We start from the raw sequence: 24,213 nt of genomic DNA, 5'->3' as shown, positions 1-24,213 counted from the left end.
TGACATGGTGGCGTGGGCCCCTGCAGGCTGGGCGCTGCCTGAAACACCAGCGTGGGGCTTGCGTCTGCCCTCTGCCTCTCCCTCAGCCGCCCTACAGCTGAGGGGGAGGCAGGAGATAGGCTCCAGGTAGCGCCCCCCACCTGCAGGACCCCCGCGTTGAACTGGGCACCCGAGCGGCTGGCTATGCCGCTGTTCTGTTGTTTCAATTATGGGTGCCTTGAGAGTTAATGTGCTGTGCTTGCTGCCCCACTCGTCCTGATGGACCAGCCCCCCATGGCACCAGGGCTGTAGGTCTTCCCTGGCTAGCTACTCAATGTGGGCAGGAGAGTTTGCCTTCTGGGTTCCTGTCTCATTTTGGGCTGCTCTCGGACTTCCGGGTTGGCGCCTCCGGCAATGGCTGAATTCCTCTGATCGGGAGGCATTTGCCTCGTGGAAATCTGGGTCTGGCCGCCATGGCGAAGGCGGAGACCCACTAAAAATCACCGGCGGGTGAAGCCTGTGAACCTGGGATTCGGCTGGCACCTTTTGCGCCTCCCCCACTCGTGGGGAAACCCGGTTTCGGGGTTCCGGAGCAACGTGGGGTGAGTGTCACGGTGCTTCGAATTGACTGCTTCTTCCACGGAGCAAAGCCGCATAGCTGTTGCTGGAGAGCGCTGACGTTTTCCTGTGGACAATTTGATGTTAAAGCAACTACCCGTGAGTAGAGCGGAGAATTGGATTTTTAAACATCTTAATTTGACACCGAAACGGGGAGGTTCAAAACAGGAAGTCCGCCTTCCCCTTTTGTAAATAGATCACAGCAAAGAGACTGTAAGCTAAAGTCTTGGAAAGCCTATTGTACAGGACTAAATTTCCATCGGTAGAAAACATCAAACCCCCCTTGGAAGCAGGAGAAGAGGGGGAAAGTTTTGGATTGTGTGTGCCTGCAGGAGAAAGTGAAGAAAGTCAAAATACCACCGCTCCGAACCTGGAAACGGGCTGCTAGTAAGACTGACGTTTTTGGATTGGTCGTTGACAGTGAATAGAACATTCGCTGACAGCTAGCTAAATAAGAGAGATACATTGTTTCTATTCTCTCCGTCTGCTCTTAAAAAGGAGTAAAAGTAACTGAAAATTGAAACTAACTTTATTGTTTGAACTGTGCTTAAAAGGATTGATACAAATAGAAACTGTTTCCCTCTAGAGGAAGCCTTTGAAACTATGACAAGAGCTGAGCTGGGGGAATTTCCAGCTGCAAGATAAGGCTGTGAGACTTTGGGAATGACCTTGAATCGGTTAAGAATGTCGACAGAAGAGGCCTTAGTGGCTGTATTATGTAAGATAAAGGATTCATTGGAACAGCTTCACAAGAAGGTGGATTTTTTGGGACAAAAGGTGAATACCAATACAGAAACTATCCAGAAATTGACACAGGAATCTACTTTGACTTGGCAAACTGTGGAGAAGGCTAGGGAGAAAGCTGTTGCCGTTGAACCTAAAGTAACACAATTGGAGAGAGAAAGAGTCCCAGCCTCATACATGCAATTTGATGATCATAAGTTGATGCCTGTTATGATTGAATCTAAAGGAAAACAGACTTTGAGGATCAGAGCCCTGCCTGAACTGGAGAGGGAAGTTTTGATGGACTTTCTTACACAGGAATCTGCTGATTTTTGGGACCTGGACTTGGGCCAAGAAGAGACTAAAATTGTGAGGGTTTTCAGACTTTACCAGAAGAACTTAGAAGAAGAACAGTCAAGAGTGGAAATTTTGAAAGACGTCCTGAAATACCTTTTGGATCTTAGGTTTAACTATGGAGATTTGGTTACCCTGTCGAGATGGAATAAAATTATCTTTAGGTGGGAGTTTCCCCAAGACCTACTCTTCAGCCTCAAAGGAAGGAAAACAAAAATAAGATCAGTAGAAGACAAAGTAAAGTTCTTGTATAAGTACGAAGAAGACCCGCAGAAGGGACTTGGAAAAGAGTTAAGAGCATCGGACAGAAGATCACCAAGTTGGTGGACTATATGGAATTGGCGGAATGGACTGGCAGAATCCGAGACCAGGGAGAAGAGACGGTGGAAGAAGATTGGAAAAAGTTTAAAGACTATTTATAGAAATAATGTAAAATTAATGAGTGTTTGAAAAATGTTGGAATGAAGTTATACGGCTTTAGTAGAAATGTTATAAGGAATTAAGTATAGATAGATTATTAGAGTATTACAGGGAAAATAAGGTTAAAATATGTTAAGACAATTATATGACAGAAATAGAGGAAGATGGAAAGGATTTGCTGAAATAATTAACAGAAGTGGAATACAAAAAGGGAGGTGTGAGGAGGTCAATGAAACAAGGGAATGAAAGTTAAGATATTGGTATGGTAAGAAGTGTGTTTTAAAATGTTTTTGTTTGGTTATGTTTAGTTTATTGTGTTAGTGTTGTGTTGTGTATTGTTTATATATTGTATTGTATTGGGTTTTTTTTCTTCTCTTCTTTTTCTTCTTCTTTGTAATGTTTAAAAGCAATAAACATTTTGGGCTGCTCTCTTTCTCCTTTCTCCCTGCCACCACCACTGGGTCTCTGCCAGCAGTCAGCCATCGAGGAGGACATTTTCCATGAAAAGGACAATGAAGGAAAAGGCGAGGAGGAGTCCGCAAGACGGCTGGATCTCCTCAGTCCTGACTGGGTAGGTGGCCGTGGCCTAAGTGGCCGCAGGATGAAACTGTTGTTTCAGTTAGGGGTGCCTTGAGTTTTAATGTTTGGTTTGGTTTTTTAATTGCTCGTTTTTTGCATCTTTCCTTGCAGGTTCCAAGTATGTCACCCTTTTCCAGTGTTTCCTCCCTGTCCTCCCTGGATTCCCTTTGGGACTCCCTCAATGAGGTACGTAGCCGACACAGCAGGAGGGAAGCCCTGCTGAGCTGGGCAACCCTGAGGCTGGGGAGGAGGAGGAGGAGGAAGCCGGCCGGCCGGCTGGTCAGGCCACCTTCTGGACTGGTCGTGAGCAAGGGGGCAGGCAGGCAGGCAGGGGGCTGCTAAGGGTATGCTTGCTGCCCCACTTGTCCTGATGGACCAGCCCCCCATGGCGCCAGGGCTGTAGGGCTTCCCTGGCTAGCGACTTAGTGTGTGTTCCTGTCTCATTTTGGGCTGCTCTCTTTCTCCTTTCTCCCTGCCACCACCACTGGGTCTCTGCCAGCAGTCAGCCATCGAGGAGGACATTTCCCATGTAAAGGAGGATGAAGGAAAAGGCGAGGAGGAGACCGCAAGACGGCTGGATCTCCTCAGTCCCGACTGGGTAAGTGGCCGTGGCCTAAGTGGCCGCAGGATGAAACTGTTGTTTCAGTTAGGGGTGCTTTGAGTTTTAATGTTTGGTTTGGTTTTTTAATTGCTCGTTTTTTGCATCTTTCCTTGCAGGTTCCAAGTATGTCACCATTTTCCAGTGTTTCCTCCCTGTCCTCCCTGGATTCCCTTTGGGACTCCCTCAATGAGGTACATAGCAGACAGAGCAGGAGGGAAGCCCTGCTGAGCTGGGCAACCCTGAGGCCGGGGAGGAGGAGGAGGAAGCCGGCCGGCCGGCTGGTCAGGCCACCTTCTGGACTGGTCGTGAGCAAGGGGGCAGGCAGGCAGGCAGGGGGCTGCTAAGGGTATGCTTGCTGCCCCACTCGTCCTGATGGACCAGCCCCCCCCCCCATGGCGCCAGGGCTGTAGGGCTTCCCTGGCTAGCGACTCAATGTGGGTTCCTCTCTCATTTTGGGCTGCTCTCTTTCTCCCCTCTCCCCACCACCACCTCTGGGGTCCTGTCTCTAGCAGCAGTCAGCCTCTGAAGTGGCTATCCAGGAGGAAGAGCCACAAGAAGAATCAGGGAGCCCCCCAGAGGAGGACGGGGAGGACAAAGAGGACAGGGAGGACCTTGATTTGGCGTGCCCCCCACCTGGAGAACACCTGGAGGCAAGCGTAATTGAGGTCAGACGAAACATTCATTCATGACATATGAAAAGCTTCCCTGAACAGGGCTGTCTTCAGATGTCTTCTAAAAGTCAGATAGTTGTTTATTTCTTTGACATCTGGCGGGAGGGCATTCCACTGGGCGGGTGCCACTACCGAGAAGGCCCTCTGCCTGGTTCCCTGTAACTTGGCTTATCGCAGTGGGGAACCGCTAGAAGGCCCTCAGCGCTGGATCTCAGTGTCCGGGCAGAACGATGGGGGTGGAGATAATTCTCCTGGGTTGCTTTTCGTTTGGTATTTGTTTTGTAAGATAACTCTTTTGAATGCGTTTCCAGGTGGCTCCTGCCAAATGAAGTTAGTAATTGCAAAGTGGGTTTGGCGATAATAAAACCATGTTGGCACTTTGCAAAGCCGGTTCTCTCTGGGGTTTTCCTGCCTCCTGTACCTTCCCCCCATCCGCTTGTTCTTGGTTTTGTGTCTCGTTCAGATCTCTCCAAGGCCGGCCACATGAGAACTTGGGAGAGGAGTGTTCCCTCCTGACTACAACCCTTTCATATAACTCCTCGCCCCCAAACAGAAAAGGAGGGATTCTGACAGCCTGCCACCACACAGGCCCTTCTTCGTGTGGCACCTTCACAAACGGTCTGGAGGGCAGCAACACAAGAAGGGGCCTTTTCTGTGGTGGCTCCCACTTGGGGAATGCTCTCTCCAGGGAGGCTCATCTGGCACCTTCATTATGTATCTTTAGGTACCAAGCAAAGACGTTTCTCTAGAACAGAGCTTTCCAAACTGTGTGTCGCAGAACCTTTGTGCTCCTCCCAGGGCTGGAAAAGGGCTAGTTGAACTGAATCCCTATGTTGCGAAATGAGGCATGTCTCCAAAGTGTGTCACCAACATGGAAAGTTCTGCTCTAGAACCAGCCTTTGGCTAATTGAACAATGCATGGCCTTTTCAACATGCTTGTGGATTGGGAGGTTGGCTTATGACTTCGTTTTTGTTTTTAATACATATGTTGTGTTTTTATTTTGTATTTTTATCCTGTAAGCCGCCCTGAGAGCTTCAGGTTTTAATTAATCAACCAATTGATTGATTGATTTATTAAAGATTGTGGCATTTTCCCAGAATCTGGAGGTGAATTGTTTACTTTTCTCACAGGACTGCGAGGAAGAGAGGCCCCTGAAGACCCCCAGTTGCCTGGCTTCCATCATCTCCCGGATTCGCAAGATCTTCAGAAGAGCGCCGCCGCCAGCACCACCAGTGCCACCGGGGCAACCCAGTACAAGAGCCAGCAGCGGGGCGCAGGCAGAACGGAGGCCACTCTGCACGCGGCTCAGGCGCTGGATGCGGCAGCATCACAGCTGTGTCCACCCCGAACCAAGGTGAGGAGGAGTTGGGAGACTTGCACCGATCCGCCCGGGGGGATTTTGTCAGCCCCCCCCAAGGGATGACACTCGGGGCAATACCCCCCCCCCCCGCACCCCACCTTCCTCCGCCAGTGGTGGCTGGGGAAGTAGCACCTGGAGGCGCGTGAGTCCCTAAGGGACATTTCCTTTTTGTTGTCCTTGCACAGGTCTTAATCCTTGTGGGCTGAACTGGAGAGGAAAGATCAGAACGCGGAGGAAAGCGGGGCGAGAAACCCAAACTCTCGTGGCCCTACGCCCGGGGGGATTTTGTCAGCCCTCCCCCCAAGGGATGACACTTGGGGCAATACCCCCCCCGCACCCCACCTTCCTCCGCCAGTGGTGGCTGGGGAAGTAGCACCTGGAGGCGCACGAGTCCCTAAGGGACATTTCCTTTTTGTTGTCCTTGCACAGGTCTTAATCTTACGCCGGCGTCCCACACGGCCAGCCCCAGTCCTAGAGCCTGTCACCTTTTGAGATTATGGAGCGGAACAGAGAAGACAGCGGGCAAAGGGTGGACGGCGAAGGAGAAGTGCGAGAGAACGACAGCGTCTGCGAGAAGTGCGAGAGAACGACAGCGCCACGCTGCCCACGCCCAAAGGAGGAGGAAGGAAAGGAGGAAAGCAAGCGAGCCAGAAGGGACAGCTAAAGAAAGAACTGAGAAAAGAGACAGCGAGACCTTCTGGGGGTCAAAGAAACTACAATGAGAAGGAAACTGAGTTTCCTTCCCCCCCCCAGCTTGCTGATGGTCCTGCAATGTTCTATTTACTTTTTATGTATAATTCTGTATTATATTGTTGAACTGTTTTCTTAGGTGATAAGCCTATAAAGGAGGGATTTAAGGGAGGGGGGAAGGTATTAAGGGAAGACTTTGAAAAGAAAGGCAGAAAATAAAAAGGGGTGGGAAGAAATAAGTGAGAGGGAACGTGTAAAGGGAAGATACAAAGCATTATATAATTTTTGATTATTGTTTAAAATAAAGAAATAAGTTGGGTTTTAAGCGATTCCAGTCTTTTAATAATTTCTTTTTGTTCCACCACTGGTAAATCTGCAAAGGAGGCAATGAGTTCGATCTCTTCTGGTGGTGTCAGGCCACTTTCCGGATGGTCATTGTCCTTTGCTAGGGGAGAGGAGGCTACATAGCTCTTCTCCTGGAGTAGAACACCCCCTCCGGTGACCACTGGTGGATCGGGTTTAGCAGATTTTGAGCCCTCTTTGGTTATTGCCTCCAACAGTAGGGGTTTAGGCGTAGAGTCTATAAAAGCTCTCGTTGGTACTATCCCACAGCGAAACAAAAATGCTTAATTCCTTGACATTTGATGGAAGGGCGTTCCACAGGGCAAGCGCCACTACCAAGAAGGCCCTCTGCCTGGTTCCCTGTAACCTCATTTCTCGCAATGAGGGAACCGCCAGAAGGCCCTCGGCGCTGGATCTCAGTGTCCTGGCTGAACAATAGGGGTGTAGATGCTCCTTCAGGTATACTGGGCCGAGGCCATTTAGGGCTTTAAAGGTCAGCACCAACACTTCGAATTGTGCTTGGAAACGTACTGGGAGCCAATGCAGATCTCTCAGGACCGGTGTTATATGGTCCCAGTGGCCACTCCAAGTCACCAGTCTAGCTGCCACATTCTGGATCACCTCTAAAGGTAGCCCCATGTAGAGCTCATTGCAGTAGTCCAAGCGGGCAATAACTAGAGCATGCACCACTCTGGCGAGACAGTCCGCAGGCAGGTAGGGTCTCAGCCAGCATACCAGATGGAGTTGGTAGACAGCCACCCTGGACACAGAATTGACCTGTGCCTCCATGGACAGCTGTGAGTCCAAAATGACTCCCAGGCTGCGCACCTGGTCCTTCAGGGGCACAGTTACCCCATTCAGGACCAGGGAGTCCCCCTACCCCCGCCCACCCCCCGTCCCCCCAAAACAGTACTTCAATCTGTTAGCCGCCATCCATCCTCCAACCGCCTCCAGGCACTCACACAGGACCTTCACTGCCTTCACTGGTTCTGATTTAAAAGAGAGGCAGAGCTGGGTGTCATCTGCATACTGATGAACACCCAACGCGAACCCCCTGATCATTTCTCCCAGCGGCTTCATATACATATTAAAAAGCATGGGGGAGAGGACAGAACCCTGAGGCACCCCACAAGTGAGAGCCCAGGGGTCTGAACACTCATCCCCCAACACTACTTTCTGGACACGGCCTGGGAGAAAGGAGCGGAACCACTGTATAACAGTGCCCCCAGCTCCCAGCCCCTCCAGAAGGATGTTATGGTCAATGGTGTCAAAGCCTGCTGAGAGATCCAGCAGAACTAGGAAGCAGCTCTCACCTTTGTCCCTAGCCCACTGGAGATCATTGACCAGGTCGACCAAGGCAGTTTCAGTCCCATGGTGAGGCATTTCTCATAAATAATGGACAGATGTTGTAAAGTAGCAAATTTTTCACATTGCATGGAAGCAACAGAAAAGTGTTTGCATTTAAAAGGTTCAGACAAAGAGGTGTTTCTTCAGGATTAGGCAGGATCCAAACAATGCAGTTAACAGAAATGGAGTGGTCACTGCCTCTCAGTTTATCCTAGATCACAATGTTAATAGAGCACAGATCATGAGGGATGTAACTGATGCTGCAGCCACTCTTTTCCTCTTTCCCAGATGCAGAACATTGCACCAAATGCTCAGAAGATCACCATTCAAACAAGGACAGAGATCAATGTGTCCCCAAGATTACCACCTTCCTGACTTATGGAGAATATTTGGGAATGGTTTTAGCTTCCATTGCCCTCTTCTTGTCCTTAACAGCAGACACTGTGTTGGGAATCTTCATTAAATACAAGGAAACTCCCATTGTCAAAGCCAACAACCGGGACCTCTCCTACATCCTCCTCGTCTCCCTCCTGCTTTCCTTTTGGTCCTCCTTCCTCTTCATCGGGCGCCCAAGGAAAGAGACCTGCCTTCTCCGACAAACGGCCTTCAGCATCATCTTCTCAGTTGCTGTTTCTTCTGTCTTGGCAAAGACCATCACGGTGGTGCTGGCCTTCCTGGCCACAAAGCCCGGGAACAGGCTGAGGAGATGGCTGGGCCAGAGTCTGGCCAACTCCATTGTCATCTCCTGTTCTGGGGGGCAAGTTCTCATCTGCACCATCTGGCTGGGCTCTTCTCCCCCATCCCCAGAACCCGACATGCGCTCCCAGGTGGAAGAGATCATCCTGCAATGCAACGAAGGGTCTGTGGCCATGTTTTACGTTGCCCTCGGCTACCTGGGCTTCTTGGCTGCCACCTGCTTCACAGTGGCTTTCCTAGCCAGGAAGCTGCCTGGCTCCTTCAACGAAGCCAAGCTGATCACCTTCAGCATGCTGGTCTTCTGCAGTGTTTGGGTGTCTTTTGTGCCCACCTACCTGAGCACCAAGGGCAAGTACATGGTGGCCGTGCAGATCTTCTCTATGTTGGCCTCCAGCGCTGGGCTTCTGGGCTGCATCTTCCTTCCCAAGTGCTACATTATTGTGCTGAGGCCTGAGCTGAACACAAAGGAGCACCTGACAACAAGGAATTCAGGGGACCTCTGATTCTTGAAACAGTCCATGTTCCTGATGTCCAGAAGTGCCTAAAGGAAACACAGCTACTCACCCATGCTGTTTATTCTCCATCTCTGAAAGAGATTGTGTTCATTCTTAGCCTGGGTTTTAGGAAGTCCTGTTCACATGAACAGTAAGATGGGTGGAAATCCTTTGTATGCTGTATCATTTATAAGTGCACTTCACATCATTTCATTCTCCCAAGCTTAGTATATCAATAAACTGAGAAATTGATTTAAATTATCCTCCTTAGTCTGTTGATTTAATTTCTGTATCGTGTAAGCTCTGCTCCCTGTTCCAAAGAGTAGCCGCTGACCTTAAGCATAGCCTTGACTGGAGTAAAATGAATTCTCTTGATTTGGCCTGGATCTGACACGTTGTGCACTGATGTTGAGTGGATCACCAGAGTGAGTGAGCCAGCAACAAGTTCAGCATTGGAGGGAAGCAATGAGGCGATGCCAAATAGTTGTATTCCCTGCCTGCCAAACCTTATGCTCAGTCAAGAAGGAAGAGCGAGAGGCCTCCTCCTCCAACTCAGGTTCGTCCCACTCAGGCCCCCATTTATAGAGGAAAGCCAAGATCAGATGGGCAACTAAAAATAATTCACAGAACAGCCACTGATAAAGCATTTATATTAATTAGCCAAGATCGCATCCTGCTTCAACTTTCATGACTCAAAACTAGTGGAAAGCTTACCAAACTCTCAGTCTTATAGCAATTCAACCTGTAGCATTCCAATGAAGGGTGCTTTATAAATTTAATAAATAAAGGTCCTGAGAGAGCTGACTGTTTGTTTGTTGAATCTGGAGGTCTAAAGACCTAAAATATATTGGTCTATATCCCTATATCTATATACCTGGAGGTCTAAAACAACAACCCAATAACAAACCCCTGAAACCCCACATTTTAAAAGGGCATAAGATGTCCTTCCAATCAACCAAAGGCCTGGTTAAAAAGCAACGTTTTTGCTTGGTGCCTAACTGTGCATAATGAAGGTGCCAGGTGAACTTCCCTGGGGAGAGCATTCCACAGACGGGGAGCCACTGCAGAGAAGTCAACAGACACTCAAGGAATAGTTTCGGAGAAAAAGCTTTATTTCTACCATCCATGAACTGGTAGAAGGAGCAAGTGTGATAGTTCACAAACAAGCACGGGTTCACAGTCATTTGCACAGAGCATATATTCCCCTTCCAGTTCCCTCCCCTTTCTCCTCCCCTTCAGAGTCCTGCCTCGAGTTCCCCTGAGCATGAACAGAAAGCTCCTGTCTTGGGACTCTTGGACTCTTGGCACCCTTCCCAGGAAAGGGAGTGAGAAGCCTTGCGTTCAGCATGTCCAAGATGTTGCAACTGAATGAGATAAAAGTCACTTCTCAGGCCTGAGTATTCTTGGCAATGACAGAGCCTATTCATTAGCCTTTTTTGAAGCTCTCTTGTACTGATAAAAGTCACGGTTTGCCTATGAGAAAACAGAGGAAAACTTTAGCTGTGGCTTTTTTAGGAGACAAAAAAGGAATTTTGGACAGTTTTGAGGCCTGGGGTGATTATTGGGGGGGGGGGGGTGACTTCAGCCTAGGCGGGGTCACCTGTCCTCACCTCCTTCATTCCCTCCTCTTAATTTTTGGACAGCTGCCAGGCTCGTCCCAAGCTAGGCTGTATAGGGCTTTAAAGGTTAAAACCAGCACCTTGAACCTGATCCTACATATTACTATTATTCAACTACCAGACTTTTAGAAGACATCTGAAGGCAGCCCTGTTTAGGGAAGCTTTTAATGTTTGGTGTATTACAGTATTTTAATGTTTTTTTGGAAGCCACCCAGGGTGGCTGGGGAAGCCCAGCCAGGTGGGCGGGATATAAATAATAAATCATTATTATTATTATCCTGTACTCCACTGGGAGCCAGTGCCCTGTGGAACCCCACATTCAAGGCTCCCGGGAATGAAAAACATTCCCCAACTAACACCGTCTGGAAACGACGTCAGACCTAATCTGACGCGTAAATTAATAATGCAGAGTTTTCAATTGAAAGAATAAGAGCTTTACTGAGTTAAAATAAACTTCTTCCTAAACACCATGTTTCCAAACAGTTTGACTGAGATTGCACACTGCTCACAACTGAGGCAGACTGACTCTGACTGAAACCTAAGAGAGAAGACAGAGGGAAAATGGTTGCCAAGTCCCATGCCAGAGCGACTCAGCAGTGAGCAGTCCGGTCTGGAGAACTTGACTAGGCAGCCCCAATGACTGGCCAGTCCCAGCACTTCCCAGCCTGCTTGGCCTAAAGCCCACTTGAAAGGGATCCAGAAAACCAGTTTCTTTCAAAAGCGCCTGGATCTGGTCCAGAACCTTGCTCAGGAAAGGGAGATGAGAAACTGGCACCGGTGGTTAGTTAGGTTTTCTGAATGCAACCACAACAGCAGCTAGGACTTTATACACACGGAAGTGGAAAGAAGAATTCCCCACCAACGAGGAATGGCTTATGAAGCTGGTGGAAGAGGCTGAAATGGAGAAATTCCCTGCGAAACTAAGAGGACATAAGGAAGAATTGTTCAAGGAAGAATGGAGACCATTGTTATATTATCTGCCATACTAACATCCATACCTGAAGTCAAAGGCAGGATTTGAAATATAAGCAGAGGATTACTGATATACGACTTCGGGGCTTAGATAACTTAAACATGTTTTTAAAAACAGGTGATAAAAAGTAGTAATAAAACAAACATCAAAAAAGGAGGGGTGCGAAGTCAAGAAGCAATTATGTATTTAGTTGTTTTAAAAAACAACTCTAGTGTTTAGACAAGTGTTTTGGAATATCTTTGGAGAATTAATAAAAAATATTTTTTAAAAATAAATTTAATAATATAGCATCCACCCAGATTCTTAGGAAGCTGATACAATTTTGTTATTTTAACTTTTTTTAATGTTCTGAAGTAAGTTTGTAAACTTTTTTCTGAATGTCCTGCCTTATCTTAAAATAAAGTGCTTTAGGGGTTATTGGCCTAATCAAGTGCTGCATGGATTTTATGAATCAGATTAAATAAATAAGAATAAATAAATAGATAAAGAATAATAAAGCTGCTAAAATGCTAGCCTGGCTTCTGCGCAGACAATTTGTTTATGAGTAGAGAAGTTTCTGCTCAAAGACGAGGAGCAAGTTGGCTCCATGTGCAACAGAAGCTCTCCTTCCCCAGAACATGTCGAAGGGGAAGGGAGAGCCTAAGGCTCAGAGCAACCTTTCTCCCCTCCACCAACCCCAGAGAGCTTCCCTCTGTTGGAGAAGCCTTTCAAAGATGGGGTGGAAATTCACTTGAAGTGGCTTCAAAGCCACCAAAGAGCTACTTCGCTTCCGGGGGAGAACCAGAAGGGATAGGCAGGAATCAAGCAGCCCAGACCCAGCCAAAGGGGCCAGAGGGTGGGCTTGAGAAAGCCCTCCCCATCGCAGGCTCCACCAGTCTCTGTCTCTAGCAGCCTCCAGGAAACAAGATCTCACCATCATGTATCCCGTTCACAGTAGTGAGGATGGCATTTTTCAGCATTCTCCATTGATTGATTTTTATTTATTCATATTTATTCCTTTATTTATTGATGTACTGAATCTATATATCGCCCTATCCCTGGAGGTCTCAAGGCTGTTCACAGAACAAAATCAAAATATAAAACCACAACATATATAATCAAAATAAAAACAACAAGCCAATAATACCCCCAAAACCCCCACATTTGAAAAGGGCTTAGGATGCCTGGGATACAAGGCTAGGACTCCTACATCTGGCTGTTGTCCATCCCTGACTTTCCCACCTCTTCTTAAAAACCTCCAATGAATCATAGAATGGGAGACTTGAAAAGGGACCCCAAGGTCCTCTAGTCCAACCCTCTGCAATGCAGGAATCTCAGCTGAAGAATCCCAACAGATGGCTATCCAAACTCTGCATTAAAATCTCCAAGGAAGGAGAGTCCATGGTCGGATCCAGCTTCAGGGCTCTTCTTTGGTCCTTGGGAGCAAGGTTCAGGCCAAACTTCCAACTCCCAAACACACCCCTTGACTTCTGTTCAACATGTTTTTCTCCAGCTCTGCACCTGCCGCTTGAGCCATTCAAGACTCCAGAAAGTTATTGTGGTGAAACTTATTCCACTTGGAATAATCAAAATTATAGTCATCTCATCTTCTGAAAGCTCAGGAGATATTTCTGGGGGTAGTACAAGACTCGGAAAGCAACAACAGCATGGCAATATTAATTGCACTGTGACTGGGAAAGAAAAAGTTGGTGCAGAGAATCTTTCCTGTGTTGGAGACAGACTGTGTCAAGATGCAGAGCTGGCGAAAGAGGGGTGTGCCTGCCTTGGGCTTCCGAGCTCTGAAGGTAGAGTTGAAAACCACCCAGATTGGGAAAGCCCAGGCAGTCTGGCCTTGCAAGAGTCTTTGGGTTCTTCTGCTTTGCCTCCTTGGTAGGTAAGAGGAGGAGGAGGCAGAGCCAGAATGAGATCCCTGCTTCTGCTGCTCATGATGCCCTTTGGAGTCTGCGGGAACCACAAGGCGAAATGCCCCTTGAATCTGGTCAGGGATGAAACGGATGCTCGCAATTACTACCGGCCTGGACACTTTCTCATCAGTGGGATCATCTCTCCAAAACGCCTTATTGAGACAACTCCATACAACTTTACTCAGACACCCTTCGCCAGGAATGAAGTGTATGTAAGATCATATGCGGCTGGGTTTCATGGTCCTCCAGTCCTTGCAATGGTTGAAATAGGAAATAGCCCCTTTCTCAGGGCTGGGGAGCCAAGGGCTGATGTTGCAGGACTGCCCTGCCCTGACCATTGGTCTTGCTGGCTGGGGCTGATGGGAGCTGGGTCGTCCAGGAGAAGATTCCACACAAACCTCTCCAATTTCCTTGTTCCCTCTGTCTTCCTAAGTAAAACAATCCTGTACCTATTCCTCTGTGTTGCTTTTAGAAGAATGCAAGAAATCTGGTAAGGGTTCAAAAGGATGCACTGAATTTCCCCACCTGCGGGATGCCATGAAACTCAGACAATTTCCAAGGCTTAAAGGTTTTATGCAATATTATTCCATTTGGACCATTCATAAACTGTCATTAAGGAATGCTACAGTTTTGCACATGGAATTTTAAGAGCCTCTTGGGGACCTTTCGTAGCTGAAGAGCAGGAAAGATGTGCTTTAATTGAAAGGATAAATAAAATAATATGTCAGGGGAGTTCCTTGTAAGTGGACTTAGATCTCTAAAATGTGAAAAGGAATTATTCCTTTTTTGACCACACACAACTGGCCTCATTTCAAAGTAGTGAGGTGTTTGAGGTTTCTTCCTAAGCCAGAGGGTGGCATGAAACTCAAGCAATTTCCAAGCTGCTATGATTATTTTATGTTTATTCTATTTGGGTCATTTGTGAACAACCTTAGCACAAATCTCTTTACACAATGCAACGGGAGACCTACAGCCCATCATGGGGAACTCTGTCTCAGCTACATTAAAGGTTTCCTCCTCCAATCCCAGCACTTTCCCCTTTCTGTCATTTTTTAAAAAAAATTAGAAGCGTTTTAAGAAACTCCTGAAAATGGCTGGATTTTTATGGGCGAAGAACAGGAATGATATGCTTCAAATAAAATGATTATGTAAAATAATACAGACCAGGGGGTGTCCTCATTGGTGGAGTCAGTGATGAAAAATATGAGCAAAATTATAAATTCTACTACACACTCAAACCTGAAAGCCACCAGGCCTCATTTCTAAGTAAAAGTGTACTGAAGTATTTGGTGCTTCCTCTCTTTCAATAAAATTGTCTCTTATCTACCTGTAGTCTAGCCCCTTGGAAGGCGCCAAAGACCACTGCAGGAAAAGCAACCTAGGGAGCAGCTTCCCAGTATATCTCAAATTTTGAGGGCCGCCTTAATTTCCTACTCATAGAAACACAGTAGAAAAGAATCATAGAGTTGTAGAGATGGAAGGGACCTGGAGGAATCTCACCTGGAGCATCCATGACACATGGTCACCTTCGGAGGGAGTCTGTTCCACTGTTGAACAGCTGTGTGCTGTTTGCATCAAAGCTCCGGTTATGGAGCAGAGATTTCCAAATTTTTATTTTATGCTAGACAGGAAAAGGTTTGATGTCGATGCAAAAGGATGGATAAACAAAGAAACAAACAAATATTAATCTTTGTGGATCATATAATGTCCCCAACCCCATTAATATGAATGCCAGTTTCACTCTTTTTAAAGAATTCCTTTATTGCAGGGAGGCAGCTAGGTTCTACTGGCACATGTTGTCTTTCCTGCTCACCATCCAAGAGATCAACCAGGATCTCAGGCTCTTACCCAACATCACCCTGGGCTACAACATCTATGAGAACTATTTCGATGCAAGGATGACTTCGGACGCCATGCTAGAGCTGCTTGCAGGCAGTGGATGCCATATTCCCAATTATCACTGTGGAGAACAGAATCACCTGCTGGCTGTTCTTGAAAGAGGCAATACTGTCATCTCAAGAGTGATTTCAGCCTTGTCAGGCATCTACAAAATCCCACAGGTAAGTAGTGGGAGAGCATGGAGGGAAAGAGAATTTCAGCTGCGTAAGATTCTACTTTCCCTTTGGAGGGGTCAAGTGGGGATATTTTTAAAAATGGGAAAATCCTGAGCTATGGATGCTACATCCCTTTTTCAAAACTGAGCCTTCACCAACTTGTCACCTCCAGATGTTTCAGACTAAAACTCCCAACAGCCTCAGCCAGCAGAGATTTAGATATCAGTCATTTCAGATAATTAAATATCTGTTGTGCTGAAAGTAAAATAAATTGTTGATCTTTTGCTTTCCTTGCTAGATCAGTCATGGCTTCACTGCCCAGGTTCTCGAAGGTAAAACCCTGTTCCCTTTTGTCTACCGGATGAGTCCCAAAGAGGAAAGTCAGTACCAGGGGATTGTTGAATTACTCCTGTATTTTGGATGGACGTGGATTGGCCTCTTCACTCCAGACAATGACAGTGGAGAAAGATTTGTGAGCGCTGTGAAACCTCTGATGCTCAGCAGCGGAACCTGCATTGCTTTATCAAAAAGACTACCAGAAAATAATATAGAACAATTTATCAGACCTGGGGAACCTTTTTTCCTATGGAGACAAGTTGGGGTATTTGTTTCCTATATAACCAATGCACATGTTATCATAATACTCATGGTAATACACAATATCTATGAGAAGGAAATAGGGGCGAAAGTCTGGATCACAACAGCTTCGCAAGAAATCAGATTTAGCTTTTACATCCCTACAAATTACTTCCAGCACCTCCATGGTTCTCTGTCCTTTGAAATTCAGACCGGAATAAGGAGCAACAAAGGTGAGAAATATAAATCGCAGTCCAATCTTCTTGGAGATTTTTTGGATGAAGCTTTTCAGTGTTCATATTCAAAGCATCTGTTGTCTGTGAAAGGCCGAACAAGATGCAGAGAGGAGGAGGAAATGGAGATGGTGTCCCAAGGGGTATGTGAGACAATCCTGTCTCTAGACAGCTATGGCACTTACATCCATGTTCAAGCTGTGGCTCAGGCCTTGCATGCTTCACTTTCCACTAGATCCCAGAGGAGGCTGATGGTGGAGGAAGGAGAGCAATGGGGACCCCAAAGGCCACAGCCGTGGCAGGTATTTCCTTCCCCTTTTTGCAACCTGCAGTCCACACAGATGCTGATCTGTCTAACTGTGGATAGACCTGCAAAATATCATAGTTACTTTTAGTATTACTAATAGTAGCTTACCTTCCAACATGTCTCCGATGAAAATAGGGATGTCCCATCCCATAACGATCATTTTGCTATTTATACCCAGGGCTTTCTTCAGGGGGAACTCGCTGGAACTCAGTTCCAGCACCTCTCAACTGGGTGCCATTTTGACCTTTGGAGGGTCTGTAGCAATAATATTAGTATTATTCTGTTTATATATCAACTTTCATCTGAAGATCACAGGGTGGTTTACAGAATAAAAATACAAAATGAGAATAGAAAAAGCAAATGAAAGAAACAAAACAAGCAAACCAAAAGCACATTAAAATGCCCAGAGATGGTTTTATCCACCCAAATCCTGGTTACAGAATAACTTTCTCGCCTGGCACCTAAAGATTTGTCACAAAGGCAAAGGACAGCATCCCCCAAGCGAGGAGCCACCACAGAAAAGTCCTGTTGTCGTGCTGCCACCCTCCAGATATCTCTCATATATATATATATATATATATATGCAGGTTTTGGTGTCCTCGGGTGTCTCCCCGTGTAAAAGTTGGGGTGTCTAGGCGACGTTTCGACGAGGTCTCACTCGTCATCTTCAGGCTGGTGCTTTCGGCTTCTTGTTACTGGAACAGAGCAGGATCTCAGTAACAAGAAGCCAGTAACAAGAAGCCGAAAGCACCAGCCTGAAGATGACGAGTGAGACCTCGTCGAAACGTCGCCTAGACACCCCAACTTTTACACGGGAAGACACCCGAGGACACCAAAACCTGCATTCCTGTACCCGTGAAAATCTACGAAAGCAAATATATATATATATATATATATATATATATATATATATATATATATATAAAATTTAAGTTTTTCTTCATTTCTCTCCAAGCTCCTGTGTAGTTATTCTTAAAAATATTTATGTTCATAGCTGTTATCCATACTCCTAAATATTAAACTTTCTTCTCAATCATCAGTTCCGTTTTTTGTCTTTTTTATTTTGCTCTTTCACATTTTACACCAATACTTTCGTTCTACCTTTATTTAGTTTAAAACCTGCTACTTCTCCAAACTTGAGAATCTGTTCAAGACCCTTGGTTTACTAGCCAAGGGGTCTTCTACAGTTACCACTTGGTCATCTGCAAATGCCTTGAGTTTATATGCTTTGTAACCTAATGTTGGGGTGCGGGTGGCGTTGTGGGTTAAACCACATAGCCTAGGACTTGCCAATCAGAAGGTCGGTGGTTCGAATCCCCGTGACGGGGTGAGCTCCCATTGCTCAGTCCCTGCTCCTGCCAACCTAGCAATTCGAAAGCATGTCAAAGTGCAAGTAGATAAATAGGTACCGCTCCGGAGGGAAGGTAAACGGCGTTTCCATGAGCTGCTCTGGTTCGCCAGAAGCGGCTTAGTCATGCTGGCCACACGACCCGGAAGATGTACGCCGGCTCCCTCTGCCAATAAAGCAAGATGAACGCCGCAACTCCAGAGTCAGTCAGGACTGGACCTAATGGTCAGGGGTCCCTTTACCTTTACCTTTAACCTACTGTTATCCCTTTTATTTCTTCATCTGATCTTCTACTTCTGACCAGGGTCTCTAAAACTAAAATAATAATGGTGACTGGGGATATCCCTGTCTTGTCCCTTTCATTATTTTGAGTTTTTCTCTTATTACATTATTTACTATCATCATAGCCTGTTAGTCAGAATAAATTGAGTCAATTCCTCTAAGTACAGTGGTACCTCAGGTTACAGACACTTCAGGTTACAGATGCTACAGGTTACAGACTCTGGCAACCCAGAAATAGTACCTCGGGTTAAGAACTTTGCTTCAGGATAAGAACAGAAATCGTGCGGCGGCAGCGGAAGACCTCATTAGCTAAAGTAGTACCTCAGGTTAAGAACAGTGTCAGGTTAAGAATGGACCTCCAGAACGAATTAAGTTCTTTACCTGAGGTACCACTGTAATGACTCTCTGAAATTCATCATCTCTATAGTCTTCTTTGTAGAAGTCCATGAAACATGGTCAAATGCCTTCTCTGCGTCTATAAAAATCAACACTGCTTGCCTATCATTTCTAACCTCCAGATCTTCTATTATATCAATTATATTCCTTATATTATCCTTCATCTGGCGGCCTGGTAAAAAACCAGCCTGGTCCTGATGAATTAAATCCATTAATAGCACTTTCATGTTGTTTGTCAATAGGTCTGCAAACAGCTTATAGTCATTATTTAATAGAGAAATCAGCCTATAATTTTTGACTGATAATAGATCTGTATCTTTTTTCAGAATCAGCGTAATGTAAGTATCTTAAATCTTTTAGTGGTTGTGCCAAATAATCTTGTAATTTCTTATAGTACTTTGCTGATAGACCACCTGGCCCCGGTGTTTTCCCCATTTTGGCTTGATTAATTGCCTGTTGTAGCTTCCCAGTTTCTTAATGCTGCTGCTTTCCCCTGCCATTCCAGCCTCACCCTTTCTTGAGAGAAATCCGGTGTCTGAATACTTCCAGGGGCAGACTGTGCTTGGATGAGAACTGGGAGCTACCAGCGGACTTCGATATTATGAACTGGGTGATGTCTCCCAATAAGTCTCGTGACCTTGTGAAAATTGGGAATATAAGGAGTGAGACGTCTGCTGGTATAAAGTTCACCATTAACCCAGAAGCCATTGAGTGGAACAAGAAATTCAATAAGGTAGAGGGAATAATTGGGGGAGGGGGGGCTAGGAGATCCTGATTGTGGTGTTCCTTGAACAACCACTGCAGAATGACCATGTCAGGCTGACTGTCCAGTAACAGCTGGAACCACCACTCCTTCTTTCTCTAGCTGCTGAGATAGGAGTGGAATTTGGGATGCTCAAATAAAGGATATTGACCTTTCACACATGCAGAAGGATGAAAAGTAATTTATTTTAGAAATGATAATTACTGATTTATTGTATATATTTTTTAATTTGTGAGTAAGCTCACTTGTATTAAATTTGTCTTAATTTGTGGTTGATGTGGTGAAATTTGGAAAATCAATTAAAGCAATTTGGCAAAAAAAACCCAAAAAAACCCCAACTCTCCTTTCAGTTGGGCATTGAACAGCAAAGAGCTTTCTCTCTCTCTCTCTCTGAAACACACAAACACAAACACGGGAATGAACCATGTGAGAGATTATTCGAATCCTGAAATTTGGGGGAATCACATGTCAGACCCATTGTCATTTGCTTTGAAGTTTTTTTAAGAAGGGAAACAGGTAAATGGAGAAGATGAAACAAAGTTCTGTGGCTCAAACCTCAGTTGTACTGAACTAAATTTCAAGCACAAGATATTCTGGTCACCCCAATGGTCAGTGCAGGGTTGAAATTCCAGGCTGCATTCCAGAGATCATGTTCTGAAGCTAAAGAGAACTGACCGCATTAAGGGAATGGGGAGATGGCAGCCTACTGAGGTTCTTGGCTGCTGGAAACGGCAACTGGGATCTCTCAGGATTCCCTGCCAGACAGACCCCTCCCCAACCTTCTATGTGATGTGATGTAGAGCTGTGATGATTTCCTGAATGATTCATTGGGGGCCACAACTGCAAATCTTTGGGTAGATCAGGCTTTCCCAAACTTGGGTCCCCAGTCTTTGGACTACAGCTCCCATCATCCTGAGCCGGGAAGACCGGTTGTCAGGGATCACCACCATGCTATAGAGATTGCGTTACTCCTAACTGTTCCTCTTTGTTGCACCTTCTTGTCTTTCTGGTTAGACTGTACCTCGTTCCAGGTGTACAGAAAGATGTCGACCTGGATATGCCAAAGTGATTCTAGAAGGAAAGCCTGTTTGCTGCTACGCTTGTGCTCGGTGTGCGGAAGGGACCTTCTCCGCTTGGGAAGGTGGGTGACTCCATGGGGAAAGGAATTCCTGGAGAGAGTAAACACAGGGCAGAAATTCAGTCTCACACACTTTTTGTGAGAATTCTGCAGACATAGGGGAATAGGAATCCTTCCTCGACTTCCTTAGTATTAATCACCTTTATTACATCCAGGAAGTGAGTTGATAGGAATGACCATAACGAAGAAATCTCTGGGGTGCAAACTGGGCAGCTCTGATAGGAATGCCCGCAAAGCATTCCTTTTTTATTTTTTAAAACAAGCCACACAAAAAGGAAATAATGTTGACACTTATCAAAAATAATGGATAGACGATGAAAAGCAGCAAATTACTAACAGCAAAAGCACACTAAAAAATAAACAATACTTTATTTGAAAATTATTACAATTATAATCTATGGACCGTTTTGATCTCACTGCTATGAACTTTGCATGTCTGCATTTTAAAGGTTCAGAGGAATAGTCAGGATCCAGTTAACAGAAGTGGAGTGGTCACTGCCTCTCAGTTTATCCTAGATCACAATGTTAATAGAGCACAGATCATTAGGGGTGTAAGTGATGCTGCAGCCATTTTTTCCCCTTCCCCAGATGCAGAACATTGCACCAAATGCTCAGAAGATCACCATTCAAACAAGGACAGAGATTAATGTGTCCCCAAGATTATCATCTTCCTGGCTTATGAAGAATATTTGGGAATAGTTTTAGCTTCCATTGCCCTCTTCTTGTCCTTAACAGCAGGCATTGTGATGGTAATCTTCATTAAATACAAGGAAACTCCCATTGTCAAAGCCAACAACCGGGACCTCTCCTACATCCTCCTCGTCTCCCTCCTGCTTTCCCTTCTGTCCTCCTTCCTCTTCATCGGGCGCCCAAGGAAAGAGACCTGCCTTCTCCGACAAACGGCCTTCAGCATCATCTTCTCAGTTGCTGTTTCTTCTGTCTTGGCAAAGACCATCACGGTGGTGCGCCTTCCTGGCCACAAAGCCCGGGAACAGGGTGAGGAGATGGCTGGGCCAGAGTCTGGCCAACTCCATTGTCATCTCCTGTTCTGGGGGGCAAGTTCTCATCTGCACCATCTGGCTGGGCTCTTCTCCCCCATTCCCAGAGCCCGACATGCGCTCCCAGGTGGAAGAGATCATTCTGCAATGCAACGAAGGGTCTGTGGCCATGTTCTATGTTGCCCTCGGCTACCTGGGCTTCTTGGCTGCCACCTGCTTCACGGTGGCTTTCCTAGCCAGGAAGCTGCCTGGCTCCTTCAACGAAGCCAAGCTGATCACCTTCAGCATGCTGGTCTTCTGCAGTGTTTGGGTGTCTTTTGTGCCCACCTACCTGAGCACCAAGGGCAAGTACATGGTGGCCGTGCAGATCTTCTCTATGTTGGCCTCCAGTGCTGGGCTTCTGGGCTGCATCTTCCTTCCCAAGTGCTACATTATTGTGCTGAGGCCTGAGCTGAACACAAAGGAGCACCTGACAACAAGGAATTCAGGGGACATCTGATTCTTAAAATAGTCCATGTTCCCAGTGTCCAGAAGTGCCTAAAGAAAACACAGCTACTCATCTATTGGAGGGAAGCAATGAGACGAAGCCAGATAGTTGTATTCCCTGCCTGCCAAACCTTTTAAGAGGAGGCATCTTATGCTCAGTCCGGAAGGAAGAGCGAGAGGTCTCCTCCTCCTCCAACTCAGGTTCCTCCCATTCAGGTCCCCATTTATAGAGCAAAACCAAGATCAGATGGGAAGTGAAAATAATTGGCAGAACAGCCACTGATGAAGCATTTAGAATAGGTTAATAAGCCAAGATTGCATCCTACTTAAATTTTCAACACTTCAAATTGGTGGTAAGCTCACTAAGCTCTAAGTCTTTTAGCAATTCAACCTGTAGAATTCCAATGAAGGGTGCAATATAAAATTAATAAATAATGGTCCAGAGAAAGCTGACTAGTTTATGTATGTCTACAACCACAGCAGCTAGAACTTTATATGCACAGAAATGGAAAGACTTCCCCACCAAAGAGGAATAATAATAATAATAATAATAATAATAATAATAATAATAAATTTTATTTATATCCCGCCCTCCCCAGCCGAAGCCGGGCTCAGGGCGGCTAACAACAATCAAACAATCAAACAATCAAACAATCAAACAATCAGATAATCGCACATTCTAAAAATATTTCATTATAAAAATCAATTAAAATCAATTTAATGGCAACTGATTAAGCAAGATTCTGTGCAGGTTGCCAGAGGAGGGAGTCAGGCTGCGCCCTGACCAAAGGCCTGGTGGAACAACTCTGTCTTGCAGGCCCTGCGGAAGGATGTCAGGTCCCGCAGGGCCCTAGTCTCTTGTGACAGAGCATTCCACCAGATTGGAGCCGCAGCTGAGAAGGCCCTGGCTCTAGTTGAGGCCAGCCTAACCTCTCTGAGGACTGGGACCTTGAGGATGTTATTATTTGCAGACCGTAGGTTTCTCTGTGGGGCATACCAGGAGAGGCGGTCCCGTAGGTACGAGGGTCCTAGGCCGTATAGGGCTTTAAAGGTTAAAACCAGCACCTTAAACCTGATCCTGTACTCCACCGGGAGCCAGTGGAGCTGGTATAGTACCGGGTGAATGTGATCTCGCAGCGAAGACCCCATAAGGAGTCTCGCCGCGGCATTCTGCACCCGCTGGAGTTTCTGGGTCAGTCTCAAGGGCAGCCCCACGTAGAGCGAGTTACAATAATCCAGTCTGGAGGTGACCGTCGCATGGATCACAGTGGCTAGGTCAGGGCGAGAGAGATAAGGGGCCAACTGCTTAGCTTGGCGGAGATGAAAAAATGCCGCCTTTGTTATAGCTGTAATCTGCGCCTCCATAGAGAGGGAGGTATCGAAGATTACACCCAGACTCTTAACGGACGGTGCTGGCACTAATTGCACCCCCGCAAGAGATGGGAGTTGCCCCCTCAATGGCTTATGAAACTGGGGGAATATGCTGAAATGGTGAAATTACCTGCTAAAATGACCATCCAAAATGACCATCCAAAATGATGGATTGTTTAAGGAAGAATGGAGACCCTGGATATATTATCTGTCAAACCATCATCCATACATGAAGTCAAAGGCAGAGGATTATTGAAATATGACATCAGGGCTTACATAATAAAAGCATATATATTTTAAAACATCTGATAAAAAGGAGTAATAAAAACAAACATCGAGAAAGGAGAGGTGAGGAGTCAAGAAGAAATTATGTATTTATTTTTACAAATTGTACAAGAAGAAAGGTGTTTTGGAATATCTATGGAGACTTTATTAAATTGTTATAAAAAATATATTTTCGTTAAGGATCCACCCAGATTCTTAGGAAGTTGAGGTAATTTGAGTCTGTTTTATTATTTTAACTTTTTGTATGTTCTGAAGTAAGTTTGTAAACTTTTTATGATTGTTACATAAAGTGCTTTGGGAGTTATTGGCCTAACCCTGTGGTACGTGGATTTTATGCAAGAGATGAAATGAGTAAGTAAGAAAGAAGTAAATATTAATAAATAAATTGATAAAGAATAATAAAACTGCTAGAATGCTAGCCTGGTGCAACGGGCTTGGCGCCTCAATGTGCCTGCTCTTTTTTACATATATTGCCCCCCCCCTCACTGAACCACCCTTAAAACCAATGCTAACTATCCCAGAGTATTCTGTAGGGGACCTGGGTGTGGGGGATAACCAGTGAGCTGGAGTCTCAAGCAGATGTTTTTAAAATAACAATAAAGATT

General features: G+C 45.8%; 1 long non-coding RNA gene and 1 pseudogene across 2 annotated transcripts; one reads left to right on the top strand and one right to left on the bottom strand.

The window, feature by feature from the left end:
• Positions 1-13,109: 13,109 nt before the first annotated feature.
• Positions 13,110-22,266, top strand: LOC309327322 (vomeronasal type-2 receptor 26-like; annotated as a pseudogene). Its single transcript, XR_014161599.1, has 6 exons — positions 13,110-13,579; positions 15,140-15,431; positions 15,724-16,536; positions 19,073-19,300; positions 20,345-20,471; positions 21,057-22,266. The product of XR_014161599.1 is annotated as a vomeronasal type-2 receptor 26-like (transcript).
• Positions 14,872-16,522, bottom strand: LOC309327351. The gene is made up of 2 exons (XR_014150510.1): positions 16,420-16,522; positions 14,872-14,992 (listed from the first exon to the last, which is right to left on the bottom strand). It is a non-coding gene; the product is annotated as an uncharacterized lncRNA (long non-coding RNA).
• Positions 22,267-24,213: the final 1,947 nt, after the last annotated feature.

Source organism: Podarcis erhardii (genome assembly GCF_964252035.2).
Source record: "Podarcis erhardii genome assembly, chromosome: 13".
NCBI classification, from domain to species: Eukaryota; Metazoa; Chordata; class Lepidosauria; order Squamata; family Lacertidae; genus Podarcis; species Podarcis erhardii.
This window is presented reverse-complemented; position numbering and strand designations above follow the sequence as displayed.